The 24,203-nt window shown below is 31.7% G+C and overlaps 2 long non-coding RNA genes across 4 annotated transcripts in view; one reads left to right on the top strand and one right to left on the bottom strand.

The window, feature by feature from the left end:
- The window catches only part of LOC107068038 (uncharacterized), a 56,029-nt gene that overhangs the window by 29,387 nt on the left and 2,439 nt on the right, over positions 1-24,203 (top strand). The window lies entirely within an intron of this gene.
- LOC149031559 (uncharacterized) lies at positions 18,456-22,880 on the bottom strand. Its single transcript, XR_016177619.1, has 3 exons — positions 19,120-22,880; positions 18,883-19,003; positions 18,456-18,811 (listed from the first exon to the last, which is right to left on the bottom strand). It is a non-coding gene; the product is annotated as an uncharacterized LOC149031559 (long non-coding RNA).

The following is a 24,203-nucleotide window of genomic DNA, read 5'->3' as shown; positions in this document are numbered from 1 at the left end:
GTATAGTAGCTGGTAGAAGAAGAGAAGGGTTGAAGGGAATAAGGGAAGGTATACGCGTATGCATTACCCAGTTTCACTCTCTCACTCTCTTTTTAACACACGGTTAACTCATTCTGTTTCTCTCCTTTTCGTAAAGGGGGTGTGTCTCGAACGATGGGTGTGTAATTCTTTCAGTACCGACACCCACGACGGTGGGGTCGCAGTTGTACTGTAAATCCCAAAGTTCGTCGCCGGCGCTAATTCGAAGTTTGGCGCAGTTGCTGCAGAGCACCATGGCCCTTTCTCGAAACCTGGTTTCGTTACCCCAACCCCCCTAGCCTTTAAACTCTAGGCATACACACATACCACACAGTGTGTATTATAGCGTACAGGTTTCATTTGTATATTTGAACCTTTGTGTTCGTGTATCTGCGTTTATTCTACCTCTGTATTTTGCATATTTGTAATGTGAAGGATAAATATATATATCATAGATATATCAATAGTTATAGGGTTCTACTATTCTTGGTAGAATCATGGGAACTGTAATATAAGTAAGAGAAATGGTGAATTTCTGTTGATATGTATGACGACTCTTGATTTTGTCTTTTTGAGAATAGTGAATGAGGTGAATGAGTGAGGTGAGTGAGTGAAGTGAGTGTGTTAGAGAAAATTTGGTTTAAATTGGATATGTCTATGCGTACTCTGTTCACCTGCGAATAATTGCCCGAAATAATGACGACGAAATCATGACAGAGTGTGATATTACTGCTCGTATTACTCGCAGAGGTATACTGGTTTGACTTTCGAGTCCAGCAGCAATGGGCAAAGCTAGTAAAGTACCTCGAACTCTCTCACTCGACATTTCACGAATTGCTCGAATGAGCTTCAATTTTGCGAAATAATTCTAAAATATGATGAACACCCTATATTGTCAGATTTTTGTTTTTTATTTTAGTTCATTTTATTTTATTTTTTTTTTTTTTTAATAATGCAACTATATTATATTCAATTAATTCCAAAATATTGTGAAGCTCCTTACATATTTTCAGCTTTTTCCCTTTTATTTTATTTTAATTTATTTTCTTTCAATTTGTTGAATTAATTTCAAAATATTATGGTGAACCCCCTGTATTGTTAGATTTTTGTTTTTTATTTTAGTTTAATTTATTTTCTTTTTTTTCTTATTTTTGTTGTTAATGTAACTATATTATATAAAGAGTGTATTGTATCGTTTCCCTGTTTCTATTTCTTTTTTTCTTTTTTTTATTGTTCGCCCTTATTTCTTACATTTCATTTCTTCCACGTAGTTTTATTAATGCGCCAGTAGTTAATGCGATACGATTGAACGAAGTTTTCACGTGGATCGATTTATATATTCTCGTACGATTTTACGTGCTCGATTGGAAAATTTTAAACGAACGTTAGGGGTAGGTACTACGTGTGCATGTGTATTTGCTTTAAAGAGAAAAAGAGAAAGAGAAAAGGAAAAGGAAAGAGAGTGAGATATATACTGAAGTGAAACGATTTGTTCTCGATATTTTAGTATTTTACTATTTATATATATATATATATATATATATCTGTGTAGATGTATTATATAAATGTATGTATTAAGGTTTGGTATATATGTCAAGTAATATTGTCTATGTTGAGATGAACGAAGCAGAAAAATGTATGTTTCCAACAACTCTTCTTTTGTTTCTTCGATGAAGTTTGATTTATTCTAGGAACAATTTTTGCTTCCACATTCCCGGATTTTACACGTCATGTTTATTTTATACGCTGACATTTTTACGAACCTTTCTTTATTCCTTTCTCTTTTTCTCTCTTTTATATTTCTCTTTGTCTTTCCCTTTTGTTTTTAGTTTCTATCATTTTCTTCTATTCAACAAACCGAACTAATTGGACTATTTCGACTCATCGATTTTGTTTATTGTTTCTTTTTTTTCTGTTCACTTCGTGCCACATTCATACGATCAAATTTCACGAGATACGTTCACAAATTTTAGACACGGTGATGACAACGTGCGTGTTTAGTATGTCATAGTTTTCATATACAAAAATGATACGACGATATATAAACGAATTAAATTTTGTATTTTAAATTCACCTCTTTTTTACCACATCAAATTCCAAATTATTTGAGATATTTTTAAAATACTTTTTATTGTAAATAAAAATTCGCGATATAGATTCAAAATAGATTTACAGTAAACAAACAATAATATTATTCGAATCTGTTTCCATAATAAATTAACAAAAACAACGATAGTAACAAACATAAAATCTTATATAAATCTAATCGAATGAAATGGTTTTAGGTAAGGTTGTAATCAAAGATAGAAAAAGAAGAAGAGTAGTCCCTAAGGGATTTAAGCAATATGTCGTTGATGTTGGTCACAGTATGCCATACGCAATCGGAGTCTAAGAAAAGAGAGTGAGTTTTCTTCTAAGACACTCTGTAGATGGTCTTAGGGTGAAAGAGAAAGAGAGAGAGAGAGAGAGAGAGAGAGAGGGATAGTAGGGAAAGGGAAAGGGTGGCTCAGAGAAAGGAGGGATAATTGAATACAACTTGATCGAGCCGCGCGTTTCCACCCCATTAAATCGGGCTTAAGCTAGAAACGGAGGGGTGGGCGGAAGGGAAAAGGGTAGAATCGAGAAGGTACAGGGGTGAGGAGGAGAAGAGGCCAACGGAGTGAACGAGAGAAACAGAGAAGGGTAGAACCGAGGGTTAACGGGTGGAAATGGTGGTAGGGGTGAAGGTAAAGGGAAGAACGGGGGATGGGGGTTGAACACTCGGTTGGCTCAGACGGGAAGGCGAGAGAATGTTTACTGCTGCCCCAGCTGGAGGCCAATCAGTATAGCTAGCCCTCCTTCCTCATCCTCCTCCTCCTCCTCCTCCTCCTCCTCCTCCTCCTCCTCCTTCTCCTTCTCTTTCCTCATCCCTTTGCAGAACTCTCCCTCCTTCCTTACTTTCCCACATACCTCAACCAACCCCGTGCAATGGAAACGGTAGGGCAATAGCTAAGCCGATGTCGTTATACAGTTGGATTATTCCTCATCCTTTAACAGCGGACCCCCGTTATGGCTATAATCAAATTAACTCACTTCGAATTTTAAAGACACCACCATCACCACTCCACCACCATCAACAGAAGTAGCTGTAGTAGTCTGCTTTCATTCTATTATAATTCATCAAATTTTATTTTCTTATCTTTAGGTTTTTTATCTGGTAATTCATTACGAGGGTTGATCTTTACTTATAGGATTTACTTCTTACTTTCTACTACAAGATTCAAAACAAATATGTTCTGATTTTTTTTTACCTGTCCAACTTCTCTATGATACAAAGTTTCATTTACGTCTTATGTTTTTTTAAAAAAATTTCTCTTCTTTCCTTTTTCTTTTTTTAAAGTGAAAACTTCTTTAGAATGGGAGTGATCTGAAAAGTAAATAAACGGAAACGGACCTATGAAACGGCTGCTATACTAAATAACGAGAGATAAAGAGACAAACATATAGGATTGAGCCAGCAAGACAATGAAAGAGGATATAGCAATACAGTTTTTCCTAATCTCGGTCTGTGCTTTATACTATGCTTCGCAGTTATCACTCCTGGTTGTATATCTGTGTGTTTGTGCGCGACTGCATACTACAAAGCGTGGACACAAATTCTATCGATACTCGAAATGTTTGTAGGTAGGAACAATAGAAGGGTAGCAGAATAAACAGAGATGAGAACGTAGGTATGTAGGCACTACTTTTCGGAAAAAACCTCACTACTTTTCGGAAAAAACCTCACTACTTTTCGGAAAAAACCTCATTACTTTTCAGAAAAGTTGTTTGTGGAATTCGAAATACTTGTCGAAAAGTGAGGTTTCTTCCGAAAAGTAGTGCGGTTTTTTCCGAAAAGTAGTGAGGTTTTTTCCGGAAAGTAGTGAGGTTTTTTCCGAAAAGAAGTGAGGTTTTTTCAATAAAATAGTAAGTCTGTAGGGTCTCGTCGGATAAGTCCGTTGGGTCTCGTCGGATAAAATCTCTTTTTATCCTTTTGACTCGTTCTAGACAAACATAATCCTAATAGATCGTTTTTGTAATTTTTTTTTTTTATTTTCTATTCAGATTATTTGCTATTGGATGTTGTGAATTGTTATTTAAGTGTCTTACGACCGAATATTAACATCAGTTTCGTGAAAATCTGCAGATAGGAAATTGTGGGGAAATTCAAAGAGCTCGACGGACGGTGATTTTTATTTCTTGCATGCAGAGAGGTCTTTAATTACCATACATTTTTTAGTTATTAGAAGCAACTGTCTCATTTCTTTGAATTGAGAAGTTGCCTACTGTATAATATGTTATTTATTATATTTTAATAAGATGTAAATTAATTTTTGAAGGTGTTAACAATATAATAATAATAATTTTATAAAGAAACAATCCTATAATTATCCTGCATCTGATATTTTGTATTCGTCTCATTTCCTCGAAACTTTGTTTTTCGAAGGTTTCACTTCTAACACGTATGATCTGCCCACATGATATTATTTTGGGATTGTATTACTTAGATCCTTTGGTATTGTTTTTTTCTCTTCTCCCTTTTTGCTGCTTTTTTATTTGTATTTTTTTCCTTCAACGCTTACTCGATCCTAAAAATTGTTCACTGGGTTGTACTTATGGTCTATTGTTTGTAAAATTTATTTAACTATATTTTTGTAATTAAAGAGAAATATAGGGAAGAAAATTGTTCAATCACGTTTGGCAAATTTCTTCAATCTTTAGAATAATTAAATTTAAAGAGAATATTATTTTTAATCATTGAAATACATTGATGTAAATTATTAAATACTCGTATAATACAATACATTTTTTAAATAATATTTTCAAGTAACAATTTGTTCAAAAGAAAGAATAGAAAAAAAACATTTCATTGTTCCTCAAGTATCTGCAATACCTTGTTTTTTAATATGATTAATTATTTAAACCAAAAAAATAAAATTATTAATAAATTGAATAGAATAATGTTTAATAACAGCAATGTATTATTACGTATTATACATAAGTTTGATATTAGAAAATATCAAATCATTATAATAAACTCATTATATACATATTTGTAAAACTCCGATAAACGAGGAAAATCCTTTGATTCAATCAGAAATGAACGTATTAATGATTTCAAACAATTTTCTAAAGCGTTATAAATCCGTCGAACAATAAACGTATGCAATTGATCTACCATAAACACATATACATATGCACATAGCTGTATTCATAGTGATACATGCATTCGTGCATTGATGCAGACAGGATACATATGTGGATTAAAATGATCACGGTGACTCGTTGAGTAGAAGCGATAATTATGATTGGACCGGATCTGTTCTCTTGAATGAAACAACGTTACAACGAACTGTACAGGATTATTTTGTCCTTTGTATTTTTTTTATTTTTTTTTATTTTTAGATAAACGATTATATCGTTGTATAGTCATAGTCATGTATCCTATCAACATTTTACATTCATTTCTGAAAATCATTTCTACCTTTCGATTCATTTAAATGATCATTTTGAAATGACATTTTGTTAGCATACTATTCTTCGTGTTTTTTTTTTCTATTAAAATTAACCAATGAAACTATTTCTACAATTTTAATGATAAAAAATAAGAAAGGAATTGGTTAATTGTTGGCACGCAACAAATTTAACATTTTCTTCGAAACCCCATTCCAATCTTTTTCCTTTTTTTTCATTTATTTCGTATTAACCACAAAGCTCTACTTCTACGACATCCTCTTCCTCTTCCTCCTCCTCCTTTTTCTCCTTCTCTTCGAATTAATGGAAAGCCACCTTTATTACGCTTTTATCTAACTACTCCAACTACATTCCACTATTTTCTCAATGACTTTTAATTATTCCATAAAAGATTTTACTTATTTTCGATTCCTTATAATATTCCAATTGTCTTTGAATCTCTTTTTATTTATTTATTTAATTATTTATTATTTTAAAACATGACAATTTAAATCAAATCAAATGACTTCTGGTTACTTTCTTACTTTCTTTACGTACTTCCTTTCTTTTTCCTCTCTCTCTCTCTCTCTCTCTCTCTTCCCATAACATGTTAAACTAAATCAGAATCCTAATTAGCAAGTAACGTAATATAATTAGAAATCCTTGTTCCAATATGTTACGCGTCATTTTGTGTATAGTACATATTAGAATTTAGTATTATATCCAACGATATGTGCGTGTGTTAACGTTGAACGATCATTTAATCATAGATCGATTAATTACCATATCCATATTCTAATAGTATCGACAGGGAAATTACACGTTTCTCACGCTTCTCACTCTCTCTCTTTCTCTCTCTTTCTCTCTCATTATAATCCATTTAAAGAATAAATTCTATCCATAAACCTAATCAAATTTGATATTAACGAAAACAAAATTGTATTTATCATTATAATTTTTACTCTAGTTTTTTTTATTTAAAAAACATAATTTTGTTCATCAATTATAATTAAATTCAAACGAATCATTGATATCATTGAATTATTTTTTGATAACAATAATAATAATAATAATAATAATAATAATAATCTAAAAAAATCTGTACTCGTTATAGGCAATGTATTATCTCGAAAAAAAAAAATAACTATTGTCATTGGCAGATAAAAACAAAAAAAAAATATGCATACACACACATATATACTTATAGGAATAAATATATCGTAAGTATTAGGAAAGAGGTTTTTACATGACGTATAATAATCCCTTTTTTGTCCTCCCCCCTTCAAAGGGGTGCAGGACGACGAATAATCTTTTACGATTGGAGAAAATGAAGAATGAATTTGTCGTTTTCACATATATCGATATTTACATATGTATATTGTTATTATACATGTATTCATATCACATCCATGCACTTTTTATTTTCCTGCAATTATCGATACCCACCAGGAACACAGTCTATGTCCGGATGCATTAAAGACAATAACCATTCAATCGAAAGTACGAACGAACAACGAATGAATATATCGGCCCTTCAACATCCTAAAACCCTCTCTTCTTCTTCATCTTCTTCTTCTTTGAGCTTTTACAAACGAGAATCATTTGTGAAATGTTTTTACCGAGAGATATCGCAACAACAACAACAACAACAACAACAACAAATTCAAAAATCTTTTCTATGATCGGATTGCATTAGTATAGAAGAATAACTCGATATTTATGTTCGATCAATTTCAATGCATTTTTCATTATCTTCAATGTATATACATGTATGTGTTTTTATATGTATATTTACAGTATTTTATAACCCGAATACGCGAATAAAATCCTACTAACAATATCGTTTAAGATTTATCCATTCCTGGATAGAAAATCATACTAAAATTCAAATACAAATGTCAAATAATCCTAATCTATTTAACCCTTTCAGTTCTGAATAATTTTACCTAAAATATTTTGTAGAAACATAATTGTTTATTATTAACTAGATTCTAATAATAAATTAAATTTAATAATTAATGTTTTTCTTTATAAATATAATTTAATTAATTAATATAAAACATTGCATTATTTTACATTAATATAAATAAACACATATGAGTCGATAGACCACTCTGATATTTTTTACCAAACGCATATATGCGTTTATAGCACACAAAGGGTTGAATCTATTTCTCAATCTTGCATTATTATTATTATTATTATTATTATTGCTATTCCAATTTATTTTAATGATTATTAAAAAAATAATAGATTTGATTAAAAACAATTGACTCACCCTATAGACGTGTAATACAACAAACTTGACCACACGTATCCTTTTATATATCTCTACACACACATAGAACATATATATATATATTTAAATGTAAGTGCATGTGTGTTGGTAGTATTCTTGTATTTTCTATCCGAAGAAGAGGGTAACTCGTAGCAAAAGGGTCTAAGGGCTTTGGCGAATCGTTTGGTGTCGGTTGTTTGGGATGACCACGTTTCAGGGATAGGGGAAGGAGGGGAAGGGAAGTTAACTAAAGTCTTCTGCTTGAGATTACCTTAATTACAGATAACTAACTAGAGATTTTACGAGTGGGGGTTTGTAAGATTCGAATAAAAAAAAGAAAAAAGGATGCACCTCGAGATAAGAAATGAAATGATGCAGGAAATAATAAAAAAAAAAAAAAAAAGAAAAGAAAGTTAATGAAAATAAAAAAAAGAAAACAATTATTTAATTATTTATAAAGTGAAAAATGAGAAAGGACGAGAATGTACTAACAAATAAAATCGAAGATTCTTTACAATATCCACATATTGATATGAAAATATTTAAGTGTGTGTGTATGTATCACGTATATGTGTACATATACATACATTCACATATACTATTATACTTGACCAAGACTGTATAGGAAAGTTTTATTATCTTTCCGGTAGGTTTGTAGAAGGCAAAATTTGCCAGCAACCGGATATTTCTAAAACGAATAGAAGGATATTGTGATCCTTCACAAACAGACGAAAGACGAATAAACGAATAGAAAAAGAGAGAGAGAGAGAGAGAGTGTGGGTGGATGGGTGGGTGAGAAAAGGACACTTTACTTCTTTGGAATAAGTGTCTTTTCAAAGATATTACATGTTATCAGACGTTTATTTTTATATTGAATAATGTCTATATTTTTCTATTTTATTCTATTTTTAAAATTTATTTCTAGTGTGCACTGTTAGAAAAATGATGAAATAATAAATTAATGGTTGTAATAAGAATTGGAAAAGATATTCTATTCATATTGAACAAATATTAGTTTCGGTTGGTTAAAAAGAAAATCAAATTTTTCGTTTTCAATTTTAAAATTAATTTTTTTATTAATTTAAATATATTATTAATAATATATTTAATATATATATTAAATTAAATTTTTTTAAATCTTAAATTAATTTAATTATTAAGGGTAGAATTTGTTTTTAGATTATGCGTTGTTAGGGTGAATAACACGTGTATACTTTCAGTAAAACAAATTTTTAAGTTTACTACAATTTAGATTTTTAAATATAAAAATATATATATATATATATATATATATATATTTTTTTAAAATTATTTTTGTGCTTATAGATACAAAAAAAAATTTGACCAAACTCGTATACTTGACTTTTGATTTTTTGTTTCTTTTAAAAGGTCAAGTTGTCAATTAAATTTTGATCATTGAACTTCAATCTACGTTAAATTTGCATTGTTTTATCTACTTTTTACCTTTTTTTGGTGTATTCTCTCTATTCAACTACTTTTTTTATTTTATTTTTTTATTTCTATTTTTCTTCTCTTCATAATTTTCTTTTCCGTTTCTCTTCGTGTTTGCTTTTATCAGTATTTTGTGTGTATATATGTGTATATGTACTTGTATATGTATATATATATCTCTTTACTCCTTCACCCCGAATGGCACTTTCTCGTTCCGGCATTTCTATCTCTCCGAAGAGAAAATGATACTCGTTATCCTGAATTGTAAGGACGTAAGAAATTGCCGGTGCTTTATACTACAATTCCCCCGTCTATTTTAAAGGAATAGCATCGTAGTAAATAGTATTTAATCGTTAATACTATTTACGATGTTCTATGTCGATCATTCACAATTATTTTTCATTAATCTTCGATTTTATTACATTATTTATTATCATTGTTAATATTATCTTGAAGATTTTACAATTTATTTTTTAAATTTCACCCAACTGAAGTATATCGTTGTACACAATTATTTTTCTTTAATTTTCTATTTTATTATATATTTTTTTTTATTTTATTAATTTTACAATTTATTTTCGAAGTGAAGAAAACTTCTTTAGAATCTGATTAGATTTGAAAAGCGTTGTGTGTTTATGTGAACACACAATCTTTCAAAATTTATTTTTTATGTAAAATATGAAATATTATTCTATAAATAATGCATAATCAATTACAAAAAAAAAATGAAAAATAATAATCTAATAAATTATTCAACTCCCGATTCTATGCACTCGTCTCATTCTCTTGAAACTTGCTTTTTTTGAAGGTTTCACTTTTAACTTGTTCTTTTTTTTTTTTTTTTTTAAATTCCGACCAAACTTCAATATATTTTTTCTTGTAATTCTTTAAATATTTATTTAATCGATTAATTCCATGACACGTGATCATTTTGTTGTTAGAAATTTAGATGACAAAATTTGATATATATTTTTGTATCAGTTTATGACAGTTAAAGGTATCACGAATGATGTTTGATCCTTTTGAAATTAGTCACGTCGTCCCTTAGGCATCAAACATTTTCGAGATGAGGATCCAAGGATTTCGAAAGGTAGACTGTCGATTTTGATAAATGCGACTAGTCGACCCTTAACGTCAAATCCTTGAGACTTTGGTAGTAGAGCAGCTTCGTGACTCTCCAAAATGTGGTCACTGATGATCACCACGTGGTTTACTATGTACACAGGATTTTCCTTCGAGAAGTTTACCAAGTTGGAATAGAGAATTCAAGAGAAGCGAGGGCTTTTATAAAACCACCCATTTTATTCGATATATTCTTCAACAAATAATCTACGATTTACCTTTCATACTTTGATTTTTTTCGATCACGAAATTCAATTCGTACGAATGAATAAACAACAAACTTTCATCGAACATTGGTATTTGATTTTGAAACGGTTTCTTAAAAATAAATCCTCGTTTAAAACAAATCTTTATTACACATCCGGTATCAGATATAAAAGTAAAAGATTTTAAATGTAATGCATAACGTGAGTAAACAAAAGCAAGCAAGCAAGTGTATTTGGTATATTTAAAGAAACTTCTTTACTACCAGGGTAGATACTTTAAAGAAGAAGAAGAAGAAGAAGAAGAAGAAGAAACGTTGAATTTGATACACATAGTGTAAGTAAAAGCGTCTAGAGTTTATTCGCAAGGGGAAAAAAAGAAAACAAGTAAGCAAGCAAGCAAGCAAGGCAAACGAGCAAGAGTAAGATAAAGGGGAAAGTCTTTCGCGGAACCGATTCACGTCACGCAAACTTGTTGCTTGGTTAGGTAGAGTGGGAACGAAGCTTTCTGGTGTTCTTTAGCACATTATCAAAATTACTTTCGTGCCTTTAGGGACAAACGGTATCAAAGTTCGTGGACGTTTGAAGGTGGGGTGAGGGGTGGTTTTGATGGTGGTGGTGGTTTGTCCGCGTCTTGCATTTGCGTTACCTTCGTTGAGTTTGTTGATAGTAGTAATGGTAAAATTGTGTGGTGGTAGTGTTGATGATGGTAGGAGGAGTATAGGGTAGGAAAGGGATAGGGAAGGGCAAGCTACATGAAGGTTCAAAGCGAACGATCCGTCTCGAGAGTGTCAGGCTGTTCCCTTGCAGCATTAACCTGGGTATATACTTTGGGATGTGTTCCAATTTCTCTCGAGTGCACTCGCGTACTGCGGTTGTACGGTTTCCACTCTACGACCAGAGACTCTTGGCGGCTGATTGGCTCTGGAGATGCACTCGAGGACCTTCGTGCTAGTCCGATCGACCGAAGAACAATTAATCGCTGCAATCGGATTCCAACTGCTTTTGCGTGTTTCCTTCTTCCATATCACCCTTTCTTATTCTTATTCTTAGTATTATTATTATTATTATTATTTGGTTTCTTTTCTTAATTTGTCCAGTTTATTTAATAATTTCTAACATTTTTGTATAAGGTTTTTTTTTTTAATTAATTAATTAATTAAAGTTCAATTTGATTAGGTTTGATTACATTTTTATTTAAGATATTTTTTATGTAATATAAAATGTTATATATTTTTTTGATTTAGTTAAATAAATAAAAAAGAAAAATTGTTTCAGGCACAAGGTGAATACGGTATATGTTCCGTATAAGAATTTAATCATTAAATATAAGATCTATAGTGTGTTTAAATAAAAATCGATTGGAAATATATTTCTAAGCAATCATAAATTCGATAAAAATCGAAAAATGTTTGTTTCTCTTTCTCTTCTTTGGATATTATTTCTCATAAAACATTGTTCTTCTATTTACTTTCGTTTTATTTTTTTGTTTTATCTTATTCTTTTTCTTTTTCTTGTTCTTTCTGTCGTCGTTGTAAAATCCCTTTAGGATTTCACTTCTCTATATCAAAAACAAACGTATTTGGTGTGCTTCCGTTGGTGAATCGTTGCTGCAAAAGTTTATTCTTGATATTCTTCTATTCTTACTCTTCGTTTATATTCCCCAATGATACAAAAAAAAAAAAAAGGGAACGATGTCATGTAAAAGGTAAAAAGGGATAGATAAAGGGTAGCGAAACAACATGCAACGAAAAATGTTTGCTTTCAGGTATATTCATTCGTTTAATATTTTAATTCTATTTTTCGAAGATATTCTCATAGGAACACTTTGAATATTGAGTTGCTGTTTGAGTTATGTTAACCACTGTCGGTTGGTTGCTTCTTTTCGTTTTACCTGCAACAAATTATCAAAGAGACAAATTAGGTGTTTTTTACGTCTAACAAAATAATAAAATAATTTTTTTTAATTTTTTTGAAACGAAATTTCATGCAACGTAAATCATTTGTCATTTATTAAAAAAATACATCAGATTGTTAATATTGTACAATTTATTTTTATGTGATTCTAACTTTATTATAAATTATTTATATTACAATTTATTTTTGTATTTTGTATTTTGTGAATAATAATTCATTTTTTAACTGTCGTCAGTTTATTATAGTCTCGAAGAAATATCGATAGTTAAACGAAACTAGCTCCCGTTGCTTGTTTCGCATGATTTTGCATTCGACTGACGTGAATTTTAATCGGAATACACTGTAGCATAATAGGAGAAGTCATTTTCACGCGACTATTAATATTCTCATGGTATTAATGTTATATAAATTAATTATTAATAGTTGATTTTTTTTAATTATTATTTAAAAAAGACATTTCAAAGATCTGTTATATGCATCTACATAATATACAAATCCTAGGTAAAAAAATATATTATTAAAAAAAAAAAAATACACATAATTAATATAAATAATATTTATTAAATTGTACAATATTAATCACAAAATTTTCCCTATTTTTAATAAACCTAGAATTTAATCCAATATAAAAATAATATAACAAATATTATCCTACGTTATTACCATCCTTCATTTTTTTCAACAAATAAGGTTTACAAAATCCTTACACATAATAAAAAAAAAAAAAAAAGGATAGAGAGGACAATAATGATTGGTTATATTCTAAAAAAAACATTTTAAAGTATCAAATTCGAGTGTTAGTTCGCGTTTCGTATTGGTAAGGGGTTGAAAATGTTGTTGTCGTGTATTGTATTGTATGTTGTTGTTGGGTGGTGGTTGAAAGGGGTTAAGGGGGTTTGTGAAGGAGAAGGTATGGCGACTAGGCTGTGCTGACATTGAAAGATGGTAGTGTTCCTTCTCCCTGGCCGCTACTTCCAGCATGATATAGCACCATCCGAACCCGCTGATAGATCCAATTTACAGGGCGCCTTTAGCCACGTTCCTTGATACCTTTACACACCACTACCATAACCCATTCTACTAAAAGAAAATATTTTCAATCCTTAAATCATGTAATCCCTTTTTTTTTTACACAACTTTATACAAGTAGAAGGACATTTTATTTTTTTTGTTGGTTAGCTTTACACATTTTATTTCATAATTTTTTAATAATTAATAAATTATAGTAATGATATATATATATACAGTTTAAAAATAATATATTAATTTTTAATCATATTATAATATAATATGTATATATAATTTATATTTTAACTTATATATATATTTATATTTTAAATTATATAATATAATAATATAATATTTTTACTTATATATATTTATATTTTAAATTATTTAATATAATAATATTATATTTTAATTTATATATATTTATATTTTAAAATATATAAAATAATATTATTATATTATATAATTATTAATTTTATTTTAGTTAATTATTATTTGAGTAATATTTAAACATAACAAATAATAATGCTTTATTCGTTTAATATTATTTGAATAATTGACGTTGTTAAAAATCACGTCTCTTCTTTCTATTATTCAATTTTTTCCCCCTTTTTCATCACCACCATCACCAAACACCACCCTTAGACCCTTTTTACTTTTTTTTCCTTCTGCAACCGCAAACATATTTTTCTTCATCGACTGTTATCGACTATATATATATATATCTACGAAGAAAAGCAAGCACAAGAAAAGAAAAAGGAAATAATAAGAAAGTAAAGAATAGAATAGGGACAAATTTTTCTCTTTTTATCGTTGAAAAAGCATCGAAGAACGATGAGGAAAAGGTCACTAAGGTCGATTCTGGTCCACTCAGGGCAATTAGCCCGGAGAACGAGAGGAATAGAAGGAGGTGGGAAAGGTCGTAGCAGCATTCTGGCATACCGAGAGGGGGTCTCTCCTCGTTTTTGATGTTGAAAGGGTCAGCCAAATTCCTCGTCAAGGTGGACACGTCTGGCTACTGCTGGTGGTTGGCGATCGTGTGAGCCCAGCTGACCCCAACGATTAATGGTAAACTTAATTATTGACCTTTTACCAATTTCTCCATACTATATATATATATAAATTCCTATTTTTAAATATTTAATATATTTTGCATTGTAAATTAAACATTTAACAATATAAGATTGTACAGTTTTTTTGTTTAGATAAAACAATTTAAATACAAATGAAATTAGAAGTGAAAGGATTAGGAAGAAAGGAGTTTATTAATTATTGTTCCTGCAATTAATTAACTTAAGTATCATTCTAGTTTAAAACGAAATGGTACGATTGAACGAACGAGAACATTTAAGAAGATTGAAACGAGGTTAACAGTTAACAGTCGTTACTTGAAAAGGTCCTCGTCAGATAATAATGAAAAAAATAAGAAAATATAATAAATAAATATCAGCAGAGGGTGGGTTGGGGGTGGGATACCCTAACAGCAGGCGTGGGATGTACTTGACGTATTGCTCGAGTGATCGGATATCGATTAGGGTAACGTTGGCGTTGGCGTTGGTGGAAGTTGGTGATGGTGATGGTGATAGTGATGGTGATAGTGGTGGTAGTATTGGTGGTAGTGGTGGTGGTGGTGGTGGAGAAGGGCACGCACGGTCTCCAACAACACCCTACCTCCGCGGGTCGTAACTTGCACTCGAATGCTATTCCACTAATTACCAAGGCGACAGAGGCCACTGCGGTTGGCACTTCTGACGGGGTATCTTGACGGTTCTATGCTCGTATATGTCCGCTCGAGGCTCCTGTTTTGCTATGCTAGTTCGTGAGAGAGAGAGAGAGAGAGAGAGAAAGAGGATGGTTGAAAGGGGGTCGGAAGGGGTGGATGGTGTGTCAGGGTGCTGCTTATCGGACGGGCGTACGTGGTTAATCACTAGAACCATCGTTAGGGCACAATATTGTCGATGGTTGTGGGTGCACGTTAATCGTCCTACCTTCGATTCATCGATTCCCTTAACATCCATTCAGAGGTTTCTCTTCCTGGGTACTTCCTGCAAAGATATACTTTCACCATGAAGATGATAACCAAGTGTTCATACCTAACATACATATATGTATATATATTTTAATACGATTTGAAATGATTAACCGTATTATAGGAATCCTTTTTTCTAATTATGTTTGCAATAATATTAGGGATAAAATTAATATTAATTTCTTTTAGGTATGGGTAATGGTTAACACGTTTTCTGATAAGTTTTTTATTATCTTGTAATGGATATTTATAAAGGTATACACCTTATTATAATTTATTAATTTATATTATTGTATATCTAAAAAATTTACACCCTCCTTATCTTTGTCTCTTACTATATTTACTATTTTATTTTATTTCTATTAAGAAAAAAATTATTTAAAATAAAAAATAAATAAATTAATCGATAAAAAATTCATAGGAACATCAAATAATATAATCTTTCTAGATACAAATTAAAAAAATCTTTTAATGATACCTTAAAAAACAAATTTAAAAGGAAAGAAAAGAAATAACAATCAGCAATATATCTTTTTAGAAAAATGATAGTCCAGTTAATAAAATAAGGATATCCTTTTGCACGTAATAGGGTGTCCCTTTCTTCCCACCCTCTTTCCCATATCCTGTATCTTTCATTGTCCCTCCACCCCCATTCCCTTTCTCAGAAAGGGATTTGAGGACGTTCAGAGTGAGATTTACGTTCCTGTGGATTCTTGTGCGCTAATTAAGACACCGGTACTGTGTTCTAACCCAGTTCGTCGTCTTCGTCTTCGTCTTCGTCTTCGTCTTCGTCTACGTATTCGTCGTCGTCGTCGTCGTCCCCTCAAGCAGCACCAGCTTCTTAACTGTATAAACTATCAACCGTACAACTAAGAAGACGTCTACCGATAAACCCCCAACGTTTTCCCTTTCCCTTCCCTTCCCTTCCCGACTTTAGTGTGATGCCATTTCCCCCCTTTCGTCTCTGCCTTCTAGCAAAACCCTTACCTCCCTTCTCAAACCCCTTTCGTATCTTATTCAACCACGTTTACTTACCTACTCGTTCGTTCATACACACTCATTCAATCCGTTTACCTACACACTCTCTCTCATTCGTATCAGTAACTTTCTCTCTCTCTCTTTCTCTTACACACATGTACACACACATACATTTTGTTACTTTCTATCTACCAACTGTCATGTATTTCACTCTTGGAATAAGTCGTGTACGCAAGCGCACGTTGAACTTACAACTCATGAGCAATATGCAATGCATTTCGAGAATCCTTGTTTTCGATTTGAGATAGTAAATTACACCCTACGGATTTGTTACAGTTGCTTGAGAGGTATTAGCAACTAGAAGATTTTGACGTTTCTCTATCTCTATCTCTATTTCTGTGTCTTAGCATCTGTCTTGCTTTTGGTGTCCTTCTCTTTACTTGTCGAACACGTAGATGAGAAACTTAACCAACCCTTCATCGATTCTCTCTCTCTCTCTCTCTCTCTCTTACTCTTTCCCTTTCCCTTTCTTTCTTGCTTGTTCGGAGAATATAGTTCACGTGATGTACTTCTAGATATATAGTTACATACACTACTAAAATTCTTCAATCTATGATTCCTTGAATTGAACATTCTGATGTTTGTATCATAAATCAGATGAACGAAATAAATGAAGAACTTAAGAAAAAAATCAATTTAGCCAATGTCAATAAATTACTCAGCTCGTGGTTGCTGTCTAGGTGCTTGAAAATCAGGATATACAGGACAATCATCCTACCGCTAGTCCTTTATGGTAACGAAACGTGGTAACTTACGTTATGGGACGAAAAGAAATTGAGAGTTTTCGAAAATAAAGTTGTTCGTAAAATGTTCGGTGCAAAACGCAATAAAGAAACGGGTGAATGGAGAAAACCCCATAACGTAGAAGTACACCGACTGTACAACAAACTGGACATCATTAACGTCGTAAAATCACGCCGATTAAGATTGGCAGGTGACGTGGCGCGTATTGGGGAGGATCGAAAGGCACATAAAATACTGATCGATATACCGAACCGGTAAAGACCATTGGGTAGACCGAGACGTTGATAGGAGGACAATATTATTTTGGGATCTTAAAGAAATTAGGCTACGAAGGTGGCGAATGGACGGGGTTAAGCTCAGGGACGAGAACACTGGCGGGATTTGGTATTTGCTACAATAAACTTTCGAGTTTCTCTCTAATGCCAATTAATATTAATAATAATAATATATATACATGTATAAGTAAATATTCGTGTATTACAATAGACATAAAGAGAATGAGTGAATGAATGAGTGAGTGTGTGTGTGTGTGTTCTCATTTTAATATCATCTTGCTTGATTAATTCAATTTTAATTACAGATATTCAATTATTATGATATTATCTCTCATACCGATGATAATAATGAAACGTATCGATCATACAAAGTTTAATCGGCCGTTCAATTTAATTTTCTACTACGTTGGAACGAATTAAAATTATACATTATATTTATTATTCTTATTATTATTATTATTATTAGTATTAATAATATTATTGTTTGTTTTTTGTTGTTTTTAAAATTAAATCTAATATTATTTACAATATAATATATTTTATATATTTTATATTATAATTACAAATATGTTATAATTGTCACCTTTTTCTATTCTTTCTTCTTTATTTTTTTAATTTGACATCCATTGATGCAAAAGTAATCTAAACGATAGAAAATTATAGTGGTAAGTGTCTCAGGATCCTCAGTTATATTCCCTAGAATAAAAACACTAAAAAATAAAAAATAAAAAATAAAAAAAAACCCAACAAAAAAATCCTTCTTTACTTTATTTTTTTTTACTTATATATATATATATATATATATATATATATACACTTACGTACATACTTCCCTGTATACACATACATATACATATACATATATATATTATGTATCTAAAAAATTTTTTTTTGTTATCTTTCAATGTAATACTTACACCAGCTTGATTTTCTATCTTCGTTTTACCAAATGTCGGAACAGGAGCGGCTGTGTTTGCCGAGTTAAGTGACACTAATTGAAAGTTCAATGCCGGCATATTGATTACAGCCGCAGGGCACATAATACCGTGCAAACACGCGCAGGTAATTCAATCTCGGCCTCCGTTCGTCGCGTCTAATTCATCCGTGGAAATGCGAAGGGCGCGTATAGTAATCGAGAGAGAAAAGGGAGGAAGCCTTGTGCCATTGCTGTTGCTGCTGCTGCTGCTGCTACCATCACCAACACCAACACCTTAAACACGTACTCTTCGATTTTCTATCTCTGTTCAACTTGTGACTGAAATTGAAATGGCTATCGAGTAACCAAATTCAACCATAGCGTGTTAAAACACCTGACAAAAAACTTACACTTCCATCCCTTTGCTTCTTTCACATCCCCTCAGTTTCTCCTCACGTTTTCCATCCCTTTTGGTATCCTCAAATTTCATGTTACTGTTGCTGCTGCTGCTGCTGCTATCATAACCAACACCTTAAACAAGTACTCTCTGATTTTCTTTTTCTATTCTACTTGTGACAGAAATTGAAATGACTATCGAGTAGCCAAATTCAACCATAGTGTGTTAAAAACATGCGACAAAAACTTACACTTTCAACCCTTTGCTTCTTTCCCCTAGTTTCTCTTCACGTTTTCCATTCCCTTTTGTTATCTCAAATCTCATGCAACTCGTATCTCTTTCATGTCTCAAAATGTGAACTTTCTGAACTATTTCGGTTTTTGGAATATAAGAAATAATCATTTTGTTATATCTAAATCTTGATATACCGTTTGAAATAATATGAAAAGTAAAATTGTTATCATTTGATTGTAGTATGAATGAATGTTCGTTCAAGTTGGTATTCTTTTTAATTGTTTCTAGGGTATTTTTTGTTCTCGTTGTATCATCATCCAGTTTCTAATATTCTTTACTATAATATTTAATTATATTATACTTTATAATATTTTGTACTGCTATGAAAAATTTATTTATATTATTTATTTTCATATAAAAATTTATGTTCTTAGAAAAAAAAAAAGATCATTTCTTTCATATCGAACGAAATCATAGATTTTCACGAGTCACAGGTGATACACTGCACGAGAATTAGAATTGCTCTTCGCATTTCATAGGAGTAGGGATGAGGAAAGGAAGAAGGGAAGGAAAGGAAAGGGAAGGAAAGGAAGGTAGAGGAGTAGTAGACTGTACAAAGTCACTTAGAAATGGCTGAACTCCTGCTCGAACTAGCTTCAGGCGCCGGTATAAACTTGAGAAAATCGTGTACCTATATCCGGACGCGAGACGTGGAAGGAAGCACCTTGCTTTCCCCCTTCCCCCACCCATCCAACTATAGAAAGATGGTGTCAGTATATATATATATACATATACACATAAGTATGTACAGCATACACATATCACATATATATATTACCGATACTTACACACGTATGTGTTTGAATATGAGAGTAAGAAGAAAGGGGGTAAGGAAGAGGATGGTTTGAGGAATGGAAAGGGAAAGATGAGATGAGGGGGAAGTAAAGTTTGAGATGAGTTCATGACGAGGGAGACGATGATGCATCCTGGAAAATGCAATTCTATCCCATTTCGTTTTCCTTGTCTATAAAAGGAGAAGGAATGGGGTAGGGGTAGGGATAGGGAATAGAGAAAATATAGAAAAGTATTTCTCTCGTTAGATTTATTTTTTGTTCGCACGAATATTCTTATTAAATTATAGTAATAATATAATTATATATTTATTACATTTTATTTATTTATTATACACATATGACATATCTACACATACGATATATATATATATATATTTTGGGGGGTGGGAGGTAGGAAGGTAAGGGGCTGTTCAGAGAAGGTAATACTAAATGTTAGAAAGAGAAAGACAGACCAAGGGATGATAGTGAAGCGCAAAGGTTGCGATAGAGAGAAGATGAGCACAAAGGACGGAAAGAGAAGAGGAAGTGACGTAAAGGAAGAGACATTGTAACAGAGAAACCCATAGACAGAGAGAGAGAGCGAGAGAGAGAGAGAGAGAGATAGAATGGGGGCCAATATAAGCAGCTAGCTCACAGCTGTTTGTGCAAACGCTTTCCAAAGCTATGTCCTGCGTTTCGTCCTTTGACAACACCGACTACAAACGGCCATACCTATATACTATACCTTTAGGTTCACATACAATTTCTATATATACATTTATACAGGGTGTATAAATGATCCATCCTGAAGAAGGGCCACTTAAATATTGTCCATGTATTTCGAATGACATATTCAAATGAAAACATATTCAGTTAGTTAATTGACAAACCTGCAAGTCTAGTAACTTTTTCTAACCAATCAGAAAAACCCTTCAAAGTTTTTAAGTAAATTTTGTTGGACAAGTAGTTCTTCTTATCGCCGATAACAATCGTGTTAGAATAATATAAGTTTGTTTTAAATACCACACCCAGTATATTACGTGTGTATAGTTGTATGTATGTATGTGTGTGTAGATAGACGATCCTCTTTGCCCTTTCGTCCTTAACCCTCCTCCTCATTCCTCGTATCAAGTCTTCTCCTTACAATCGGTTTCTACTCACCGCTATCATCCCTTCACCCTTCGTTACTACATTCTCTTCTTCCCTTCCCTTTCTTCTTTTCACCCCCTCGACTACTTTCATCCTTCTTCTTCTTCTTCTTTTTCTTCTTATTCTTGTTCTGGTTCTTCTATCTTTCTAAATTCAAGGCGTCTTTATTTTTCGTTTCTCTCTTATTTCAACCCTTACCAATCCCCAAACCCTCTTCCAACATCGTTCGAGATGGTCGTCCTTCGTATTCCTTCTTCAACAAAATCAGGATTACTGTGATACCGTTGGTCCTTTTTAATTTCCTGAGTACGCTTAGATAAGAGGTATCGTACTATTCTTTTTATCCCTTTTCTGTTTCATCCCTTTTCTTTCTTTCTTTCTCTTTTTCTTTTGCGTATTTTTTTTTTTTTTTTTTTTTTTTTAAAGTAATTGTGAAGAAACTGTTAGAAAAAATCATCGAATCCTACGTATCTATGGTGTACAGTTTTGTAAGTACAAATCGGTAAGGTTTTGTTTAATCAGTTAATTGTGATTGACGAGTATACTCGTCATGGAAAAGTTGCAAGATTTTGTGTATTGACGAGTATATTCGTAATGGCTCAATTCTAACGACACAAAACAGTGTACGCTCTCAAAAGAGGGTGCCACAGTTAACTGGTTTAAGTTTGTGAGGGTTTTTTTATTTTTTATTTATTAAAATTCGTTAATTTTGATGGAGTATTCTTGTGAGTAATTTTTGACTACTACTTCAGTAGTCTTGGACAAATGTTTTGGTTTTTAATTTTTTTTTGATTTTGTTGATCGGTGTACTGGGGATGAGATTTTTGTTTTTTGGGCATCAAAAAACTTTTACTTCCTTTCCACCCTATTTTTCTTCTTCTTCTTTTACTTTTTTACTTTGACTTCGTTTTTATTCTGATCGATATATAATCGTGGAAGTCGTTAAGAACGGGATTATGAGGGAATTAACTTTTAAGATGGTTGTTTGCTTTAGTTAGTACGGTTAATGGTAAGAAAGTTTATTATAAAACGAACTTAGGTGAACTTAACTGGGTGTGGATCATATTTTTATTTTTTTTTTTTATTTTTAGATCCGTCAAATATGAATTTCGACAAAGTTTTCGAACACGCGTTAATAATTTACAAGATGATCTAAAACAAGGGTGTATAGGTGGTAAGTCGTGGTAGGGCAGGTAATGGTGGTTGTGGTATTAAATCGATAAACCATTTAAAAGGCTTATACTCATTTCAATGAAATGTATCTTTTAATAATTATTAATTTTTATATATTAATATTAAACATACATAAAAAATTATTTAACATTATTTCGATTATAAACAAATCTCTTAGAACTCTAACTAACTCTTACAAACTAAAACTCTTACAAACAATTATTTAAGATTTTCTATTTATAATAAATAAATTTATGATCCTTTCCCTTTCTAATTCGTACTTTGCAATAATCAACCTACCCTTAATTAAAAAAAAAAAAAAAAAATAAACTTATGTCAGATATTTATTCACTTATTTCAAACAGTTAGTTTTAAATTTGTATTTGGTGATTTGGAAAATAGTGAAATAATTTGTAAAAGTTGATTGGTTGAAACTAACCACCCTTCTCTTGCATTTTCTATTCTCTTTCTCTCTCTGTTTCTGTCCGTCTATCTTTATCCATTTCTCATTCTATCCTATACTAGAAATAGCGTATCTGAAATTGGTTTCGCAGCCTAAGTCGAGCAGGAAATTGGCGGTAAGGTTACAGCACGTAGGAAACAACCCAGTGTTGGTGGTGGTGGTGGTCATTGTACAACATACTCTCGATGTTTCGTTTGTGGAAAGATCCTTCGAAGGGAATCGTTTCCGGGGTTGGTCACAGGGGAATAGAAGATGCGAGGTCACCGGAAACTCAGATTCCGTGACGGGAAAGAAGGTCAAGATTGAGATCTCGAAGAATTAGAAGCATTTGTTCGGCTTTTATATACTACGATTCCAAAAGAAAATAACTTTTAACAAGCACATACATCCCCCAACCCTCTACTCTTACCTTCCATCTTTCAACCCTTCGTTGTTCGTAAACCACCCTTCATCAAATCCTAACCGATATTCCTCATTTCTTTTCGTATTGGTTTAACCCATTTGAGACCAACTTGCACACCATGTGTGTGCAATCATACTAATCTATTATTTATTTATATATAAATTTTAAATTTATTAATATTATTTAACATTATTACAAATTATTTAACATTAAATTTTATTTTATATTTTTTCTATTTATTTGTTCGTTTGATTAAACGAAATAGGTAATAATTGTTTCATTAAACTAATTCGAAAAAGATAATTATTATAATAAAAAATTATGTCCTGATATACGAGATAATTTATTATAGAAAAAAAAAAGAAAACTATAAGATCATCGAACATGTATCGAATAAAAGGTGTTGAAAAAAGAGAAAAGAAATAAATCTGAAGGGCCGAAGAGGAGTGTGAAAGGGAGAGATACAAATTTTCAATAAGACTATTGAGATAGGTCTCCTCCTTATATACGTTGCTACCTTCTTTCCCTTCGCGAAATGAGAAATACAGAAATTTCCCTTGAGGTGTTGTCGTCTCTCCCTTTCTTTTTTCTTTTTTTTTTCCTTCCTTTCATTTTTCTTTCATTCTTTTTCTCAATGGCGAGTTCATACGAGTCTATCCTCCTCCACCACCTTCTCCACCACCTTTCGTACCCATCACCGTTACTAGGACTTCTCTTTTCTCATCCCTTTTTTTTTGTCCTTCCTTATTTTACACTTACATCTACTATCCATCTTGACAGTTACCCAAAGTAAATTCTATTCTTCAAATCGATTTTCTTTACGTAGTATTGAAATTTACGAGTACGACAAATTGTCAATCCCTTGCGTAATAATAAAAATAACTTAAATAACAACTAAATATAATTTCAAATATTCCTTGTGTTCTTCTTTTTTTCCTTTTTTTCCGAAAGGTTAATGAACAAAAATTCATCACATTGACAATAATAATTTAATCCATTCGAGACCACGATTTCTTTCAATCAATGAATGGTTCACGGTTCCCACAGGAGCCTTTTTTTATTATATTGTCAATTTTACA

Source organism: Polistes dominula, unplaced genomic scaffold, assembly GCF_049000335.1.
Source record: "Polistes dominula isolate Pdom_NZ unplaced genomic scaffold, Pdom_raw_medaka contig_17, whole genome shotgun sequence".
Taxonomy (NCBI): domain Eukaryota; kingdom Metazoa; phylum Arthropoda; class Insecta; order Hymenoptera; family Vespidae; genus Polistes; species Polistes dominula.
This window is presented reverse-complemented; position numbering and strand designations above follow the sequence as displayed.